The following is a 19921-nucleotide window of genomic DNA, read 5'->3' as shown; positions in this document are numbered from 1 at the left end:
TGTAGTAGTATTAGCAGTAGCAGTACTAGTAGTAGTGATAGTAGTAGTACTAATAGAAACACTAATAGTAGCAATGGTGTAGTAGTATTAGTATTAGCAGTACTAGTAGTAGTAATAATAGTAGTAGTACTAATAGTAACAGTAGTAGTAGCAGTAGTAGTAGGAGCACCAGTAGCTATGGTGTAGCAATAGTAGTAGCAGTACCAGTAGTAGTAATAATAGTAGTAGTACTAATAGAAACAGTAGCAGTAGCAGTGGTGTAGTAGTATTAGTAGTAGCAGTACTAGTAGTAGTAATAATAGTAGTACTAGTACTAATAGTAACAGCAGTAGTAGTAGCAGTAGCAGTGGTGTAGTAGTAGTAGTAGCAGTACTAGTAGTAGTAATAATTGTAGCAGTAATAATATTAAAAGTAGCAGTAGCAGTGGTGTAGTAGTATTAGTAGTAGCAGTACTAGTAGTAGTAATAATAGTACTAGTACTAATAGTAACAGTAGCAGTAGCAACGGTGTAGTAGTATTAGTAGTAGCAGTAACAGTAGTAGTAATAATAGTGGTAATACTAATAGTAACAGTAGTATTAGCAGTAGTAGTCGTGATAATAGTAGCAGTACTAATAGTAACAGTAGAAGTAGTAGTGGTGTATAGGTATTAGTAGTAACAGTACAAGTAGTACGAATAGTAACAGCAACAGTAGCAGTGGTGTAGTAGCATTAGTTGTAGCAGTAATAGTAGTAGTATTAATAGTAATAGTATTAATAGTAACATTAGCAGTAGCAGTGGAATAGTAATATTAGTAGAACCAGTACTAGTAGTAGCAATAATAGTAGAATTACATATAGTAACAGTAGCAGTGGTATAGTAGTATTAGTAGTAGCAGTGGTGTAGTAGTATTACTAGTAGTAGTACTGGTAGTAGTAATAATAGTAAGAGTAGCAGTAGCAGTGGTGTAGTAATATTAGTAGTAGAAATACTAGCTGTAGTAATAATAGTAGTAGTACTAATATCGACAGTAGCAATAGAAGTAGCGTAGTAGTATTAGAAGTAGCAGTAGTAGTAGTAGTAGTAATAATAGTAGTGCTAATAGTAACAGTAACAGTAACAGTGGTGTAGTAGTAGTAGTAGTAGTAGTAGCAGCACTGGTAGTAGTAATAATAGTAGGAGTATTAATATTAACAGTAGCAGTAGCAGTGGTGTAGTAGTATTAGTAGTAGCAGTATTAGTAGTAGTAATAATAGTAATAGTACTAATAGTAATAGTAGCAGTGGCAGCGGTGTAGTAGTATTAGTAGTAGCAGTAGCAGTAGTGATATTAGTAGTACTAATAGTAACATTAGTAGTAGCAGTGGTGTAGTAGTATTAGTAGTAGCAGTAGTAGTAGTGATGATTGTAGTAGTACTAATAGTAACAGTAGTAGCAGTACTAGTAGTAGTGATAATAGAAGTAGTACTAATAGTAAGAACAGCAGTAGCAGTGGTGTAGTAGTATTAGTACTACCTGTAATAGTAGTAGTCATAATATTAGAAGTACTAATAGTATCAGTTGTAGTAGCAGTAGTAGTTGTAGTGATAATAGTAGTAGTACTAATAGTAAAAGTAGTAGTAGCAGTGGTGTAGTAGTATTAGTAGTAGCAGTGGTGTAGTAGTATTAGTAGTAGCAGTAATAGTAGTAGTAATAATAATAGTAGTACTAATAGTAACAGTAGTAGTAGCACTAGTAGTAGTAGCAGTAGCAGTGGTGTAGTAGTAGCAGTAGCAGTACTAGTAGTAGAAATAATTGTAGTAGTACTAATAGTAAGAGTAGCAGTATCAGCGGTGTAGTAGTATTAGTAGTAGCAGTACTAGTAGTAGTAATAATAGTAGTAGTAATAATAGTAAGAGTAGCAGTAGCAGTGATGTAGTAATATTAGTAGTAGCAATACTAGTAGCAGTAATAACAGTAGTAGTACTAATATTGACAATAGCAATACCAGTGGCGTAGTAGTATTAGAAGTAGCAGTACTAGTAGTAGTAATAATAGTAGTAGTGCTAATAGTAACAGTAGCAGTAACAGTGGTATAGTAGTAGTAGTAGTAGCACCACTAGTAGTAGTAATTATAGTAGGAGTGATAATTTTAACAGTAGCAGTAGCAGTGGTGTAGTAGTATTAGTAGTAGCAGTACTAGTAGTAGTAATAATAGTACTAGTACTAATAGTAACAGTAGCAGAAGCAGCGGTGTAGTAGTATTAGTAGTAGCAGTATTCTTAATAGTAGTACTAATAGTAACAGTAGTAGTAGCAGTGGTATAGTAGTATTAGTAGTAGCAGTAGTAGTAGTAGTGATGATTGTAGTAGTAATAATAGTAACAGTAGGAGCGGTACTATTAGTAGTGATAATAGAAATATTACTAATAGTCAGAACAGCAGTAGCAGTGGTGTAGAATTTTTATTACTAGCGATAATAGTAGTAGTGATAATATTAGAAGTACTAATAGTATCAGTGGTAGTAGCAGTAGTAGTAGTAGTGTTAATAGTAGTACTAATAGTAACAGTAGTAGTAGTAGTGGTATAGTAGTATTAGTAGTAGCAGTAGTAGTAGTAGTGATGATTGTAGTTGTACTAATAGTAACAGTAGTAGCGGTACTAGTAGTAGTGATAATAGAAATAGTACTAATAGTAAGAATAGCAGTAGCAGTGGTGTAGAATTTTTAGTACTAGCACTAATAGTAGTAGTGATAATTTTAGATGTACTAATAGTATCAGTAGTAGTAGCAGTAGTAGTAGTAGTGATAATAGTAGTAGTACTAATAGTAAAAGTAGTAGTAGCAGTGGTGTAGTAGTATTAGTAGTAGCAGTGGTGTAGTAGTATTAATAGTAGCAGCAAAAGAAGTAGAAATATTACTAGTGGTATTAATAGTAACAGTAGTAGTAGCACTAGTAGTAGTAGCAGTAGCAGTAGTGTAGTAGTAGTAGTAGTAGCAGTAGTAGTACTAGTAGTAGTAATAATAGTATTAGTACTAATAGTAACAGTAGCAGTGTCAGCGGTGTAGTAGTATTAGTAGTAGCAGTACTAGTAGTAGTAATAATAGTAGTAGTAATAATAGTAAGAGTAGCAGTAGCAGTGGTGTAGTAATATTAGTAGTAGAAATACTAGTAGTAGTAATAATAGTAGTAGTACTAATATTGACAGTAGCAATAGCAGTGGCGTAGTAGTATTAGAAGTAGCAGTACTAGTAGTAGTAATAATAGTAGAAGTGCTAATAGTAACAGTAACAGTAACAGTGGTGTAGTAGCAGTAGTAGTAGCAGTAGCACTAGTAGTAATAATAGTAGGAGTAATAATATTAACAGTAGCATTAGCAGTGGTGTAGTATTATTAGTAGTAGCAGTACTAGTAGTAGTAATAATAGTACTAGTACGAATAGTACCAATAGCAGTAGCAGCGGTGTAGTAGTATTAGTAGTTACAGTAGCAGTAGTGATATTAGTAGTTCTAATAGTAACAGTAGTAGTAGCAGTGGTGTAGTAATATTAGTAGTAGCAGTAGTAGTAGTAGTGATGATTGTAGTAGTACTAATAGTAACAGTAGTAGCATTACTGGTAGTAGTGATAATAGTATTAGTACTAATAGTAAGATCAGCAGTAGCAGTGGTGTAGTAGTATTAGTACTAGCAGTAATAGTAGAAGTGATAATATTAGAAGTACTAATAGTATCAGTAGTAGTAGCAGTAGTAGTAGTGATAATAGTAGTAGTACTAATAGTAAAAGTAGTAGTAGCAGTGGTGTAGTAGTATTACTAGTAGCAGTGGTGTAGTAGTATTAGTAGTAGCAGTAATAGTAGTAGTAATAATACTAGTAGTGCTAATAGTAACAGTAGTAGTAGCAGTAGCAGCGGTGTAGTAGTAGTAGTAGTAGTAGCAGTAGCAGTACTAGTAGTAGTACTAATAGTAACAGTAGCAGTATCAGCGTTGTAATAGTATTAGTAGTAGCAGTACTAGTAGTAGTAATAATAGTAGTAGTGTTAAAGGTAACAGTTGCAGTAGCAGTGGTATAGTAGTAATAATAGTAGCAGTACTAGTAGTAGTGATAATAGTAGTAGTCATATTAACAGTAGTAGTAGCAGTCGTGTAGTAGAATTAGTAGTAGTAGTAGGAATAGTAGTAGTATTAATGGTAACAGTAGCAGTGGCAATGGTGTAGCAGTATTAGTAGTAGCAGTACTAGTATTAGTGATAATAGTAGTAGTACTAATAGAACAGTCGCAGTAGCAGTGGTGTAGTATTAGTAGTAGCAGTAATAGTAGTAGTGATAATATTAGTAGTACTATTAATAACAGTGGGAGCAGTGGTGTAGTAGTATTAGTAGTAGCAGTACTAGTAGTAATGATAATAGTAGTAGTAATAATAGTAGCAGTAGCAGTGGTGTAGTAGTATTAGTAGTAGCAGTACTAGTAGTAGTACTAATAGTAAAAGTCGCAGTAGCAGTGATGGAGTAGTATTAGTAGTAGCAGTATTATTAGTAGTGATAATAGTAGTAGTACTAAAAGTAACAGTAGCAGTAGCAGTGTTGTAGTATTATTAAAGTTAGCAGTGCTATTATTAGTGATAATAGTAGTAGCAGTACTAACAGTAGCAGTAGTAGTAGCAGTGATGTAGTAGTATTAGTAGTAGCAGTACTAGTTTGAGTATTAATAGTCACAGTAGCAGTAGTAGTGTTGTAGTAGTATTAGTATTTGCAGTACTAGTATTAGTAATCGTAGTAGTTCTAATAGTAGCAGTAGCAGTAGCAATGGTGTTTTGGTAGTAGTAGTAGTAGCAGTTCAAGTAGTAGTAATAATATTAGTAGTAATAATAGTAACACTAACAGTAACAGTGGTGCAGTTGTATTAGTAGTGCCAGTACTAGTAGTAGTGATAATAGTAGTAGTAGTCATAGAAGCAATAGCAGTAGCAGTGGAGTGGTATTAATAGTGGTAGCAGTGCTAGTATTAGTGATAATAGTAGTAGTACTAATAGTAACAGTAGTAGTAGCAGTGATGTAGTAGTATTAGTAGTACCGGTACTAATTGTAGTAATAATAGTGACAGTAGCAGTAGCAGTGTTGTAGTAGTGTTAGTAGCAGCAGTACTAGTAGTGGTAATAATAGTAGTAGTACTAATAGTAATAGTAGCAGTAGCAGTGGTGTAGTAGTATTAGAAGTAGCAGTACTTGTAGTAGTAACGATAGTAACAATACTAATAGTAACATCAGCAGTATCAGTGGTGTAGTAGTATTACTAGTAGCAGTACTAGTAGTAGTAATATTAGTAGTAGTATTAATAGTAAAAGTAGCAGTATCAGTGGTGTAGTGGTATTAGTAGAAGCAGTACTAGTATTAGTAATAATAGGAGCAGTACTAGTAGTAACAGTAGTAGTAGCAGTGATGTATTAGTATTAGAAGTAGCAGTACTAGTATTAGTAATAATAGAAGTAGTACTATCTGTAACAGTAGTGGTAGCAGTATTTGTTGTATTAGTAGTAGCAGTACTTGTAGTAGTAATAATAGTAGTAGTACTAACAGGAACTGTAACAGTAGCAATGGTGTAGCAGTATTAGTAGTAGCAGTACTTGTAGTAGTAAGAATAGTAGTAGTACTAATAGTAACAGTAGCAGTAGCAGGGGTATAGTAGTATTTGTAGTAGCAGTACTAGTAGTATTAATAATAGTAGTAATACTAATAGTAACAGTAGTATTAGCAGTAGTAGTAGTGATAATAGTAGTAGTACTAATGGTAACAGTAGAAGTAGTAGTGGTGTATAAGTATTAGTAGCAGCAGTACTAGTAGTACGAATAGTAACAGCATCAGTGGCAGTGGTGTAGTAGCATTAGTAGTAGCAGTAATAGTAGTAGTACTAATAGTTATAGTATTAATAGTAACATTAGTAATAGCAGCGGAATAGTTATATTAGTAGAAGCAGTACTAGTAGTAGCAGTAATAGTAGAATTACATATAGCAACAGTAACAGTGGTACAGTAGTATTAGTAGTAGCAGTGGTGTAGTAGTATTAGTAGTAGTAGTAGTAGTATTAGTAATAGTCACAATAGTAGTATTAATAATAATAAGCGTAGCAGTAGCAGTGGTGTAGTAGAATTAGTAGTACCTGTACTAGTAGTATTAATTATAGTAGTAGTCATAGAAGCAGTAACAGTAGCAGTGGTGTAGTATTATTAGTGGTAGCAGTGCTAGTAATAGTGATAATAGTATTAGTAATAATAGTAACATTAGCAGTAGCAGTGGTGTAGTAGTATTAGTAGTAGCACTACTCTTAGTAGTAATAATAGCAGTAGTATTAATAGTAGCAGTAACAGCAGCAGTATTGTAGTAGTATTAGTAGTAGCAGTACTAGTTGTACTAATAATTGTAGTAGTAATAATAGTAACATTAGCAGTAGCAGTGTTCTAGTAATAGTAGTAAAAACACTAGTAGTAGTAATAATATTAGTAGCACTAATAGTGACAGTAGCAATAGCAGTGGCGTAGTAGGATTAGAAGTAGCAGTACTAGTAGTTGTAATAATAGTAGTAGTGCTAATAGTAAAAGTTACAGTAACAGTGGTGTATTAGTATTAGTAGTAGCAGTAGTAGTAGTAATAATAGTAGCAGTACTAATAGTAACAGTAGCAGTAACAGTGGTGTAGTAGTATTAGTAGTAGCAGTACTTGTAGTAGTAATAATAATAGCACTAATAACGGTTATAGTTTTAGCAGCAATGGTAGTAGTAGTAGCTGTGGCAGTGGTGTGCCAAAATTAGTAGTAGTAGTAGTAGCAGTAGTAATAATAATAATAATAATTATTATAATAATAGTAATAATAGAGACCCTAGCAGTTGCAGTTGTGTGGTAATATTAGTAGTATAATTACTAGTCGTAGTAATAATAGTAATAGCACTAATCGAAACAGTAGTAGGAGCAGTAGTAGTAGTAGTATTAGTACTAGTATTAATTATAGCAGCAGCACTAACAATAGTGACAGTGGCAGTAGCAGTGGTGTAGTAGTTTTAGTCGTAGCAGTACTAGTAGTAGTAATAATAGTAGTAGTACTAGTAGTAAAAGTAACATTAGCATTGGTGTACTAGAATTATTAGTAGCAGTACTAGTAGTAATAACAGTCGTACTAATAGTAACAGTAGCAGTAGCAGTGATATAGTAGTAGTAGTAGTAGCAATACTAGTAGTGGTAATGATATTCGTAGTACTAATAGTAACATTAGCAGTAGCAGTGGTGCATTTTTAATTGTGGTAGCAGTACTAGCAGTAGTGATAATAGTATTAGTACTAATAGTAACACTAGCAGTAGCAGTGGTGTGTTAGTATTTGTAGTAGGAGTACTAGTAGTAGTGATAATAGTAGTACTAATAGTAACAGTATCAGTAGCAGTGGTGTAGTATTATTAGTAGTAAAAGTAGTAATAGTACTGATAATAGTACTAGTAATAATAGTTGCAATAGTATTAGCAGTGGTGTAGTAGTATTAGTAGTAGCAGTACTAGTAGAAGTAATAATATTAGTGGTATTAATAGTAATAATATCAGTAGCAGTTGCGTAGTAGTATTAGTAGTAGTAGTGATAATAATAGTAGTACTGATTGTAACAGTAGTAGTAGCAGTAGCACTGGTAACGATAATGGTAGTAGTAATTATAGTAACAGTAGTAGTAACAGCAGTTGTATTAGTGATAATAGTAGTAGCACTAATATTAAAAGTAGTAGTAGTGGTGTAGTAGTATTAGTAGTAGCAATGCTAGTAGTAGCGATAGTAGTATTCCTAATAGTAACAGTAGCAGTAGCAGTGGTGTAGTAGTATTAGTAGTAGCAGTACTAGTAGTAGTGATAATAATAGTAGTACTAATTGTAAGAGTAATAGTAGCAGTTGTGTAGTAGTATTAGTAGCAGGATTAGTGATAATAGTAATAGTAGTGATAATAGTAGTAGTACTAATAGTAACATTAGTAGTAGCAGTACTAGTAGTAGTGATAAGAGTAGTTTTACTAATAGTAACATTAGCAATAGCAATGGTGTAGTAGTATTAGTAGTAGCAGTAGTAGTAGTGCTAATAATAGTAGTACTGATAGTAACAATAGTAGTAGCAGTAGTAGTAGTAGTAGTGATATTAGTATTAGTACAAATAGTAACAGTAGCAGTAGCAGTAGTAGTAGTAGTGATAATAGTGGTACTTATAGTAACAGTAGCAGTAGCAGTAGTAGTAGTGATAATAGTAGTACTAATAGTAACAGTAGCAGTAGCAGTTTTGCAGCAGTATTAGCAGTAGCAGTACTAGTAGTAGTGATAATAGTAGTAGTACTAATATTACCAGTCGCAGTGGCAGTGATGTAGTAGTATTAATAGTAGTAATGATAATAGTAGTAGTACTAATAATAATAGTAGTAGTAGCAGTGATATAGTTGTATTAGTAATATCAATACTAGTATTAGTGATGATAGTAGTAGTTCTATTAGTAACCGTAGCAGAAGCAGTGGTGTAGTAGTATAAGTAGTAGCAGTAGTAGTAGTAGTACTAATAGTAACAGTAGTAGTAGTTGTAGTAGTAGTAGTGATAATAGTAGTAGTACTAATAATAACAGTATTAAGTAGCAGTAGTAGTAGTACTAATTATAACAGTAGTAGTAGCAGTACAATTGGTAGTGACAATAGTACTAGTACACATAGAAAAAGTAGTAGTATCAGTGGTGTAGAAGTATTAGTTGTAGCAATACTTGATGTAGTGATAATAGTAGTACTACTACTAACATTAGTAGTAGTAGTAGTGGTAATAGTAGTACTACTAATAGTAACAATAGTAGTAGTTGTAGTAGTGTTAAAATAGTAGTACTAATAGTAACAGTAGTAGTAGCAGTGGTGTAGTTTTATTACTAATAGTAGTGATAATAGTAGTAGTAATAATAGTAACTATAGCAGTAGCAGTGGTGCAGTTGTATTAGCAGTATAAGTACTAGTAGTAGTGATTATAGTAGTAGTACAAATAGTAACATTCGCAGTAACAGTGGTGTAGTAGTATTATTAGTAGCAGTACTTGTAGTAGTAATAATAGTAGCAGTAATAATGGTTACATTTGTAGTAGCAATAGTAGTAGTAGTACCTGTAGCAAAGGTGTTTCAAAAGTAGTAATAGTAGCAGTAATAGTAGTAATAATAATAATAATAATAATAATAATAATAGTAGTAGTAGTACTAATAGAGACAGTAGCAGTAGCAGTTGTGTGGTAATATTAGTAGCATAATTACTAGTCGTAGTAATAATAGTAGTAGTACTTATAGTAACAGTAGTAGTAGCAGTAGTAGTAGCAGTACTATTATTACTAATAGCAGCAGTACTACCAATAGTAACAGTGGCAGGAGCAGTGGTGTAGTAGTATTAGTAGTAGCAGTAAGAGTGGTAGTAATAATAGTAATAGTATTAGTAGTAACATTAGCAATAGCAGTGGTATAGTAGTAATAATAGTAGAAGTTCTTATAGTAAGAGTAGCAGTGGTGTAGTAGTATTAGTAGCAGTTGTGTTGTAGTATTAGTAGTAGGAGTACTAGTAGTAGAGATAATAGTAGTAGTAATAATAGTAACATTAGCAGTAGCAGTGTTGTAGTAGTATTAGTAGTAGCAGTACTTGTAGTAGTGATAAGATTAGTAGTACTAATAGTAACAGTAGTAGTAACAGTGGTGTAGCAGTAATAGTAGTAGTAATAATAGTAGTATTACTAATAGTAAGAGAAACAGTAGGAGTGGGGAGGTATTATCAGTTCTACTTGTAGTAATATTAGTACTAGTATTTTAAGTAACAGTAATAATAGCAGAAGTAGCAGTAGCAGTAACAGTGGTGAAGCAGTAGTAGTGGTAGCAGTACTTGTAGTGGAAATAATAGTAATAGTACTAATAGCAACAGTAGCAGTAGCAGTGGCGTAGTAGTATTATTTTTAGCAATACCAGTAGTAGTAATATTAATAGTAATACTAATAGTAACAGTAGCAGTAGCAGTGCTGTAGTAGTATTAGTAGTAGCAGTGCTATTAGTAGTAATAATATTAGTAGTACTAATAGTAACAGTAGTAGTGGCAGTGGTATTAATAGCAGTAGCAGTGGTGTAGTAGTTTTGGTAGTAGCAGTACTAGTAGAACTAATAGTAACAGCACAATTAGCAGAGGTGTAGTACTAATAGTAGTAGGAGTAATAGTATTAGTACAAATAGTAATAGTATTAATAGTAACACTAGCAGTAGCAGTGGTATAGTAGTATTGGTAGAAGCAGTACTAGAGGTAGAAATACGAGCAGAAGTACTTAAAGTAACAATAGCAGTGGTATAGTAGTATAAGTAGAAGCAGTGGTGTAGTATTATTAGTAGTAGCAGTACTAGTTTTAGTGGTTATAGTAATAGTAATAAGAATAACAGTAGGAGTAGCAGTGGTGTAGTAGTATTATTTGTAGCAGTACATGTAATACTGACAATTTTAGTAAAATTAATTTTAACAGTAGCAGTAGCAGTGGTGTAGTAGTATTAGTAGTACCACTACTAGTAGTAGTAATTATAGTATTAGTATTCATAGAAGAAGTAGCAGTAAAAGTGTTGTAGTATTATTAGTGGTAGCAGTGCTATTATTTGCGATAATAGTAGAAGTACTAATAGTAGCAGTGGTGGTGGCAGTGATGTAGTAGTATTAGTAGCAGCAGTACTAGTTGTAGTACTACTAGTGACAGTAGCAGTAGCAGTGTTGTAATAGTATTAATAGTAGCAGTACTAGTAGTAGTAATGGTGGTAGTTTTAATAGTAGCAGGAGCATTAGCAATGGTGTTTGCTATTTATAGTAGCACTTCTAGTAGTAGAAAAATATTAGTATTACTAATAGCAACACTAACAGCAGCAGTGGTGTAGTAGTATTAGTAGTACCAGTACTAGTAGTAGTAATAATGATAGTAGTACTCATAGAAGCAAAGGCAGTAGCAGTTGAGTAGTAATATTAGTGATAGTACTGCTAGTATTAGTGATAATAGTAGTAGTACTAATACTAACAGTAGTAGTGGCGGTGATGTAGTTGTTTTAGTAGTAGAAGTACTAGTTTTAGTACTAATAGTGACAGAAGCGGCAGCAGTGGTGTAGAAGTGTTAGTAGTAGCAGCACTAGTAATAGTAATAATAGTATTAGTACTAATAGTAATAGTAGCAGTAGCAGCCGTGTAGTAGTATTAGTAGTAGTAGTACTTGTAATAGTAATAATAGTAGCAGTACTAGTAGTAGTAATATTCGTAGTAGTATTAATAGTAAGATTAGCAGTAGCGGTTTTGTAGTGGTATTACTAGAAGCAGTACTAGTAGTAGTAATATTAGGAGCTGTACTAGTAGTAACAGTAGTAGTAGCATTAGTATTAGTATTAGTATTAGCAATACTCGTTATAGTAATAATAGTAGTAGTACTAACAGGAACAGTAACAGTAGAAGTGGTGAAGCAGTGTTAGTAGTAGCAGTTCTAGTAGTAGTAAGAATAGTAGTAGTACTAATAGTAACCATAGCAGTATCAGTAGTGTAGTAGTATTTGTAGCAGCAGTACTAGTAGTAGTAATAATGGTAGTTGTACTAATAGTAACAGTAGTATTAGTAGAAATAATTGTAGCAGTATCAGTGGTGTAGTAGTATTAGTAGTAACAGTACTAGTAGTACGAATAGTAACAGCAACAGTAGCAGTGGTGTAGTAGTATTAGTAGTAGCAGTAATAGTAGTAGTACTAATAGTAATTGTATTAATATTAACATTAGCGGAAGTAGTGGAATAGTAGTATTAGTAGAAGCAGTACTAGCAGCAGTAATAATATGAGAATTACATATAGTAACAGTAGAAGTGGTATAGTAGTATTAGTAGTAGCAGTAGTGTAGTAGTATTAGTAGTAGTAGTAATAGTAATAGTGATAATATTAGTAGTAATAATGGTAAGAGTCGCAGTAGCAGTGTTGTAGTATTATTAGTGGTAGCAGTGCTATTAATAGTGATAATAGTAGTAGCGGTACTAACAGTAGCAGTATTAGTAGCAGTATTAGTTGTAGTATTAATAGTGACAGTAGCAGTAGCAGTGTTGTAGTACTATTAGTAGTAGAAGTACTAGTATTAGTAATGGTAGTAGTTCTAATAGTAGCAGTAGCAGTAGCAATGGTGTTTTGGTAGTAGTAGTAGTAGTAGTAGCAGTTCTAGTAGTAGTAATAATAGTAGTAGTACCAATAGTAACACTAACAGTAGCAGTGGTGCAGTAGTATTAGTAGTGCCAGTACTAGTGGTAGTAATAGTAGTAGTAGTACTCATAGAAGAAATAGCTGTAGCAGTGGAGTAGTATTATTAGTGGTAGCAGTGCTAGTATTAGTGATAATATTAGTAGTACTAATAGTAAGAGTAGTAGTAGCAGTGATGTAGTAGTATTAGTAGTAGCGGTACTAATTGTAGTAATAATAGTGACAGTAGCAGTAGCAGTGTTGTAGTAGTGTTAGTAGTAGCACTACTAGTAGTGGTAATAATAGTAGTAGTACTAATAGCAATAGTAGCAGTAGCAGTGGTGTAGTAGTATTAGAAGTAGCAGTACTTGTAGTTGTAACGATAGTTGCAAAACTAATAGTAACAATAGCAGTATCAGTGGTGTAGTATTAATATTAGTAGCATTATTAGTAGTAGTAATATTCGTAGTAGTATTAATAGTAACGGAACCAGTAGCAGTGGTGTAGTGGTATTGGTAGAAGCAGTACTAGTAGTAGTAATAGTACTAGTAGTACTAATAGTAACAGTAGTAGTAGCACTAGTAGTAGTAGCAGTAGCAGTGGTGTAGTAGTAGTAGTAGCAGTAGCACTACTAATAGTAGTAATAATAGTAGTATTACTAATAGTAACAGTAGCAGTATCAGCGGTGTATTAGTATTAGTAGTAGCAGTACTAGTAGTATTAATAATAGTAGTACTAATAGTAACAGTAGCAGTATCAGCGGTATAGTAGTATTAGTAGTATCAGTACTAGTAGTAGTAATAATACTAGTAGTAATAATAGTAAGAGTAGCAGTAGCAGTGGTGTAGTAATTTTATTAGTAGAAATACTAGTAGTGGTAATAATAGTAGTAGTAATAATATTGGCACTAGCAATAGCAGTGGCGTCGTAGTATTAGAAGTAGCAGTTCTAGTAGTAGAAATAATAGTAGTATTGCTAATTGTAACAGTAAGAGTGGTGTTGTAGAAGTAGTAGTAGTAGTAGTAGTAGCAGCAGTAGTAGTAATTATAATAGTAGGAGTAATAATATTAACATTAGCAATAGCAGTGGTGTAGTAATATTAGTAGTAGCAGTACTAGTAGTAGTAATAATAGTACTAGTAATAATTGTAACAGTAACAGTAGCAGCGGTGTATTAGTATTAGTAGTAGCAGTAGCAGTAGTGATATTAGCAGTACTAATAGTAATAGTAGTAGTAGCATTGGTGCAGTAGTATTAGTAGTAGCAGCAGTAGTAGTGATGATTGTAGTAGCACTAATAGTAACAGTAGTAGCAGTACTAGTAGTAGAGACAATAGAAGCAGTACTAATAGTAAGAACAGCAGTAGCAGTGGTGTAGTAGTATTAGTACTAGCAGTAATAGTAGTAGTGATATTATTAGAAGTACTAATAGTATCAGTAGTAGTAGCAGTAGTAGTAGTAGTGATAATGGTAGTAGTACTAATAAGTAAAGTAGTAGTAGCAGTGGTGAAGTAGTATTAGTAGTAGCAGTGGTGTAGTAGTATTAGTAGTAGCAGTAATAGTAGTAGTAATAATACTAGTAGTACTAATGGTTTCAGTAGTAGTAGCACTAGAAGTAGTAGCAGTAGCAGCGGTGTAGTAGTAGTAGTAGCAGTAGCAGTACTAGTAGTAGTAATAATAGTAGTAGTACTAATAGTGACAGTAGCAGTATCAGCGGTGTAGTAGTATTAGTAGTAGCAGTACTAGTAGTAGTAATAATAGTAGCAGTAAGAATAGTAAGAGTAGCAGTAGCAGTGGTGTAGTAATATTAGTAGTAGAAGTACTAGTAGGAGTAATAATAGTAGTAGTACTAATATTGACAGTAGCAATAGCAATGGCGTAGAAGAATTACAAGTAGCAGTACTAGTAGTAGTAATAATATTAGTAATGCTAATAGTAACAGTATCAGTAACAGTGGTGTAGTTGTAGTAGTAGTAGTAGCAGCACTAGTAGTAGTAAGAATATTAGGAGTAATAATATTAACAGTAGCAGTAGCAGTGTAGTAGTAGCAGTACCAGTAATAGTAATATTAGTACTGGTACAAATAGTAACAGTAGCAGTAGCAATGGTGTAGTAGTGTTAGTAGTAGCAGTAGCAGTAGTGATATTAGTAGTACTAATAGTAACAGTAATAGCAGCAGTGGTGCTGTAGTATTAGTAGTAGCAGTAGTAGTAGTTGTCATGATTGTAGTAGTACTAATAGTAACAGTAGTAGAAGCACTACTAGTAGTGACAATAGTAGTAGTACTAATAGTAAGAACAGCAGTAGCAGTGGTGTAGTAGTATTAGTACTAGCAGTAATAGTAGTAGTGATAATATTAGAAGTGCTAATAATATCAGTAGTAGTAGCACTAGTAGTAGTAGTCATAATAGTAGTAGTACTAATAGTAAAAGTAGTAGTAGCAGTGGTGTATTAGTATTAGTAGTAGCAGTGGTGTAGCAGTATTAGTAGTAGCAGTAATAGTAGTAGTAAAAATACTAGTAGTACTAATAGTAAGAGTAGTAGTAGCACTAGTATTAGTAACAGTAGCAGTGGTGTAGTAGTGGTAGTAGCAGTAGCAGTACTAGTAGTAGTAATAATAGTAGTAGTACTAATAGTAACAGTAGCGGTATCAGCGTTGTAGTTGTATTAGTAGAAGCAGTACTAGTAGTAGTAATAATAGTAGAATTAAAAGCAACCGTTGTAGTAGCATTGGTATAGTAGTATTAGTAGTAGCAGTACTAGTAATAGTGATAATAGTAGTAGTCATAGTAACAGTAGTAGTAGAAGTCGTGTAGTAGAATTAGTAGTATCAGTAATAGTAGTAGCAGTAATAGTAGTAGTATTAATGGTAACAGTAGTAGTGGCAATTGTGTAGTAGTATAAGTAGTAGCAGTGCTAGTATTAGTGATAATAGTAGTAGTACTATTAGTAACAGTCGCAGTAGCAGTGGAGTAGTAGTATTAGTAGTAGCAGTACTGGCGGTAGTACTAATAGTAACAGTCGCAGTAGCAGTGATGTAGTAATATTAGTAGTAGCAGTACTAGTAGTAGTGATAATAGTAGTAGTATTAATAGTAACAGTAGCAGTAGCAGTCGTGTTGTAGTATTACTGCTAGCAGTAGTAGTAGTAGTAGTAGTGATAATAATAGTAGTAATAGGAGTAACAGTCGCAGTAGCAGTGTTGTAGTATTATTTGTGGTATCAGTACTAGTTGTAGTATTAATAGTGACAGTATCAGTAGCAGTGTTGTAGTATTAGTAGTAGCAGTACTAGTAGTAATAATGTTAGTAGTTCTAATAGTAGCATTAGCATTAGCAATGGTTTTTTGTTAGTACTAGTAGCAGTTCTAGTAGTAGTAATAATAGTAGTAGTAGTACTAATAGTAACACTAACAGTAGCAGTGGTGCAGTAGTAATAGTAGTGCCACTACTAGTAGTAGTAATAAGAATAGTTGTACTAATAGAAGCAATAGCAGTAGCACTGGAGTAGTATTATTAGTGGTAACAGTGTTAGTATTAGTGGTAATAGTAGTAGTACTAATAGTAAGAGTAGTAGTAGCAGTGATGTAGCAGTATTAGTAGTAGCGGTACTAATTGTAGTAATACTAGGGACAGTAGCAGTAGCAGTGTTGCAGTAGTGTTAGTAGAAGCAATACTAGTAGTGGTAATATTGGTAGTAGTACTAATAGCAATAGTAGCAGTAGCAGTGGTGTAGAAGTATTAGAGGTAGCTGTACTTGTAGTTGTAGCGATAGTAGCAATACCTATAGTAACATTAGCATTATCAGTGACGTAGTAGTAATACTAGTAGCAGTACTAGTAGTAGTAATATTAGTGGTAGTATTAATAGTAACAGTAGCAGTTGCAGTGGTGTAGTGGTATTAGTAGCAGCAGTACTAGTAGTAGTAATAATAGGAGCAGTACTAGTAGTAGTAATAATAGGAGCAGTACTAGTAGTAACAGTAGTAGTAGCAGTGATGTAGTAGTATTAAAAGTAGCAGTACTAGTATTAGTAATAATAGAAGTAGTACTATTAGTAACAGTAGTAGTAGCAGTAGTAGTAGTATTAGTAGTAGCAGTACTTGTAGTAGTAATAATAGTAGTACTACTAACAGGAACAGTAACACCAACAGTGGTGTAGCAGTATTAGTAGTAGCACTACTACTAGTAGTAAGAATAGTAGTAGTACTAATAGTAACAGTAGCAGTAGCATTGGTGCAGTAGTATTTGTAGGAGCAATACTAGTAGTAGTAATAATAGTAGTAATACTAATAGTAACATTAGTATTAGCAGTAGTAGTAGTGATAATAATAGTAGTACTAATAGTAACAGTAGAAGCAGTAGTGGTGTATAAGTATTAGTAGAAGCAGTACTAGTAGTACGAATAGTAACAGCAACAGTAGCAGTGGTGTAGTAGCATTAGTAGTAGCAGTAATAGTAGTAGTATTAATAGTAACATTAGCAATAGCATTGGAATAGTTTTATTATTAGAAGCAGTACTAGTTGTAGGAATAATAGTAGAATTACATATCGTAACAGTAGCAGTGGTATAGTAGTATTAGTAGTAGCAGTGGTGTAGTAGTATTAGTAGTAGTAGTACTAGTAATAGTGACAATAGTAGTAGTAATAATACTAAGCGTAGCAGTAGCAGTGGGGTAGTAGTATTAGTAGTACCAGTACTGGTAGTATTAATTATAGTAGTTGTAGTCATAGAAGCAGTAGCAGGAGCAGTGGTGTAGTATTATTAGTGGTAGCAGTGCTAGTAATAGTGATAATAGTATTAGTAATAATAGTAACATTAACAGTAGCAGTGGTGTAGTAGTATTAGTAGTAGCAATACTCTTAGTAGTAATAATAGTAGTATTAATAGTTGCAGTAACAGCAGCAGTATTGTAGTAGTATTAGTTGTACCAGTACTAGTAGTAGTAATAATTGTATTAGTAATAATAGTAACAGTAGAAGTAGCAGTGGTGTAGTAATATTAGTAGTAGAAATACTAGTAGTAGTAATAATGTTAGTAGCACTAATAGTGACAGTAGCAATAGCAGTTGTGTAGTAGTATTAGAAGTAGCAGTACTAGTAGCAGTAATAGTAGTAGTGCTAATAGTAAAAGTTACTGTAACAGTGGTATAGTAGTATTAGTAGTAGCAGTACTAGTAGTAGTAATAGTAGTAGTACTAATAGTAACAGCAGCAGTAACAGTGGTGTAGTAGTATTAGTAGTAGCATTACTTGTAGTAGTAATAATAATAGCAGTAATAATGGTTACAGTTTTAGTAGCAATAGTATTAGTAGTAGCTGTAGCAGTGGTGTAGCAATAGTAGTAATAGCATTAGTATTAGTAATAATAATAATAATAATAGTATTAGTACTAACAGAGGCAGTAGCAGCGGGATTTGTGTGGTAATATTAGTAGTAGAATTACTAGTCGTAGTAATAATAGTGGTAGTACTAATAGTAGCAGTTGTAGTAGTAGTAGTAGTAGTACTAATAGCAGCAGTACTACCAATAGTAACAGTCGCAGTAGCAGTGGTGTAGTAGTATTAGTAGTAGCAGTACTAGTAATAGTGATAATAGTAGTACTAATAGTAACAGTAGCAGTAGCACTGGTATTATAGTATTAGTAGTAGCAGTACTAGTACTAATAATAGTAATAGTAGCAGTAGCATTGGTGTAGTATTATTAGTGGTAGCAGTACTAGCAGTAGTGATAATAGTAGTAGTACTAATAGTAACAGTCTCAGTAGCAGTGGTGTTGTAGTAATAATAGTAGTAGTGATAATTGTAGTAGTACTAATAACAACAGCAGTAATAGCACTAATGTAGTGGCATTAGTGGTAGCAGTACTAGTATTAGTGAAAATAATATTAGTACTAATAGTAACCGTAGCAGTAGGAGTGGTGTAGTAGTATAAGTAGTAACAGTACTTGTAGTAGTAATAATAGTGGCAGTACTAATAGTAACATTAGCAGTAGCTCTGGTGTAGTTGTAATACTAGTGGCTGTACTAGTAGTATTAATAGTAACATTAGCAGTAGCAGTGGTGTATCGGTATTAGTAGAAGCAGTACTAGTAGTAGTAATAATAGGAGCAGTGCTAATAGTAACAATAGTAGTAGCAGTGATGTATTAGTATTAGAATTGCAGTACTAGTATTAGTAATAATAGTAGTAGTACCAATAGTAACTAGTAGTAGCAGTAGTAGTGGTAGTATTAGTAGCAGCAGTACTGGTAGTAGTAATAATACTAGTAGTACTAACAGGAACAGTAACAGTTGCAGTGGCGTAGCAGTATATGTAGCAGCAGTACTACTAGTAGTAAGAATATTAGTAGTACTAAAAGTAACAGTAGCAGTAGCAGAGGTGTAGTAGTATTTCTAGTAGCAGTACTAGTAGTACTAATAGTAACAGTAGTAGTAGCAGTAGCATTGGTGTAGTAATATTAGTAGCAGCAGTACTAGTAGAAGGAGTAGTAACAGCAAAATTAGCAGTGGTGTAGTAGTATTAGTAATAGCACTTATAGTGGTAGTACTAATAGTAATAGTATTAATAGTAACATTAGCAGTAGCAGTAGAATAGTAGTATTAGTAGAAGCAGTACTAGTATTAATCGTAATAGTAGAATTTCATATTGTAACAGAAGCAGTGGTGTAGAAGAATTAGTAGTAGCAGTGGTGTACTAGTATTAGTAGTAGTAGTGGTGTAGTAGTATTAGTAGTAGTAGTACTAGTAGTAATGATAATAGTAGTAGTAGTTATGTTAGTAACAGTAGCAGTGGCAGTGGAGTAGTAGTATTAGTAGTACCAGTAATAGTAGTAGTAATATCAGTAGTAGTACTCATAGAAGCAGTAGCAGTAGCAGTGGTGTAGCATTATTAGTGGTAGCAGTGCTATTATTAGTGATAATAGTATTAGTAGTAATAGCAAAGTAACAGTAAGAGTGGTGTAGTAGTATTAGTAGTAACAGTTCTCTTAGTAGTAATAATAGTAGTGGTATTTATAGTAGCATTAACAGTAGCAGTATTGTAGTAGTATTACTAGTAGCATTACTAGTAATAGTAATAATTGTAGTAGTACTATTAGTAACAGTAGCAGTAGCAGTGGTGTAGTAATGTTAGTAGTAGAAATACTATTAGTAGTAATAATATTAGTAGTACTAATAGTGAAAGTAGCAATTGCAGTTGCGCAGTAATATTAGAAGTAGCAGTATTATAGAAGTAATAATAATATTAGTGCTAATAGCAACAGCAATAGTAGCAGTGGTGTAGTAGTATTAGTAGTAGCAGTACTGGTACAAGTAATAATAGTAGTAGTACAAATAGTAACAGTAGCAGTAACAGTGGTGTAGTAGTATTAGTAGTAGCAGTACTTGTAGTAGTAATAATAGTAGAAGTAATAATTGTTACAGTTGTAGTAGCAATAGTAGTAGTACCTGTAGCAGTGGTGTAGCAATAGTAGTAGTAGCAGTAGTATTAGAAATAATAATAATAATAATAATAATAATAATAATAATAATAATAATAGTAATAATAGAGACAGTAGCAGCAGCAGTTGTGTGGTAATATTAGTAGTAGAATTACTAGTCGTAGTAATAATAGTAGTAGTACTAATAGTAACAGTAGTAGTAGTAGTAATAATAGCAGCAGTACTACCAATAGTAACAGTGGCAGTAGCAGTGGTGTAGTAGTTTTAGTAGTAACAGTACTTGTATTAGTA

This window comes from Periplaneta americana, unplaced genomic scaffold (genome assembly GCF_040183065.1).
Source record: "Periplaneta americana isolate PAMFEO1 unplaced genomic scaffold, P.americana_PAMFEO1_priV1 scaffold_22, whole genome shotgun sequence".
In the NCBI taxonomy this organism is placed as follows: domain Eukaryota; kingdom Metazoa; phylum Arthropoda; class Insecta; order Blattodea; family Blattidae; genus Periplaneta; species Periplaneta americana.
The sequence above is the reverse complement of the archived record's forward strand: the minus strand, read 5'-3'. Positions refer to the sequence as shown.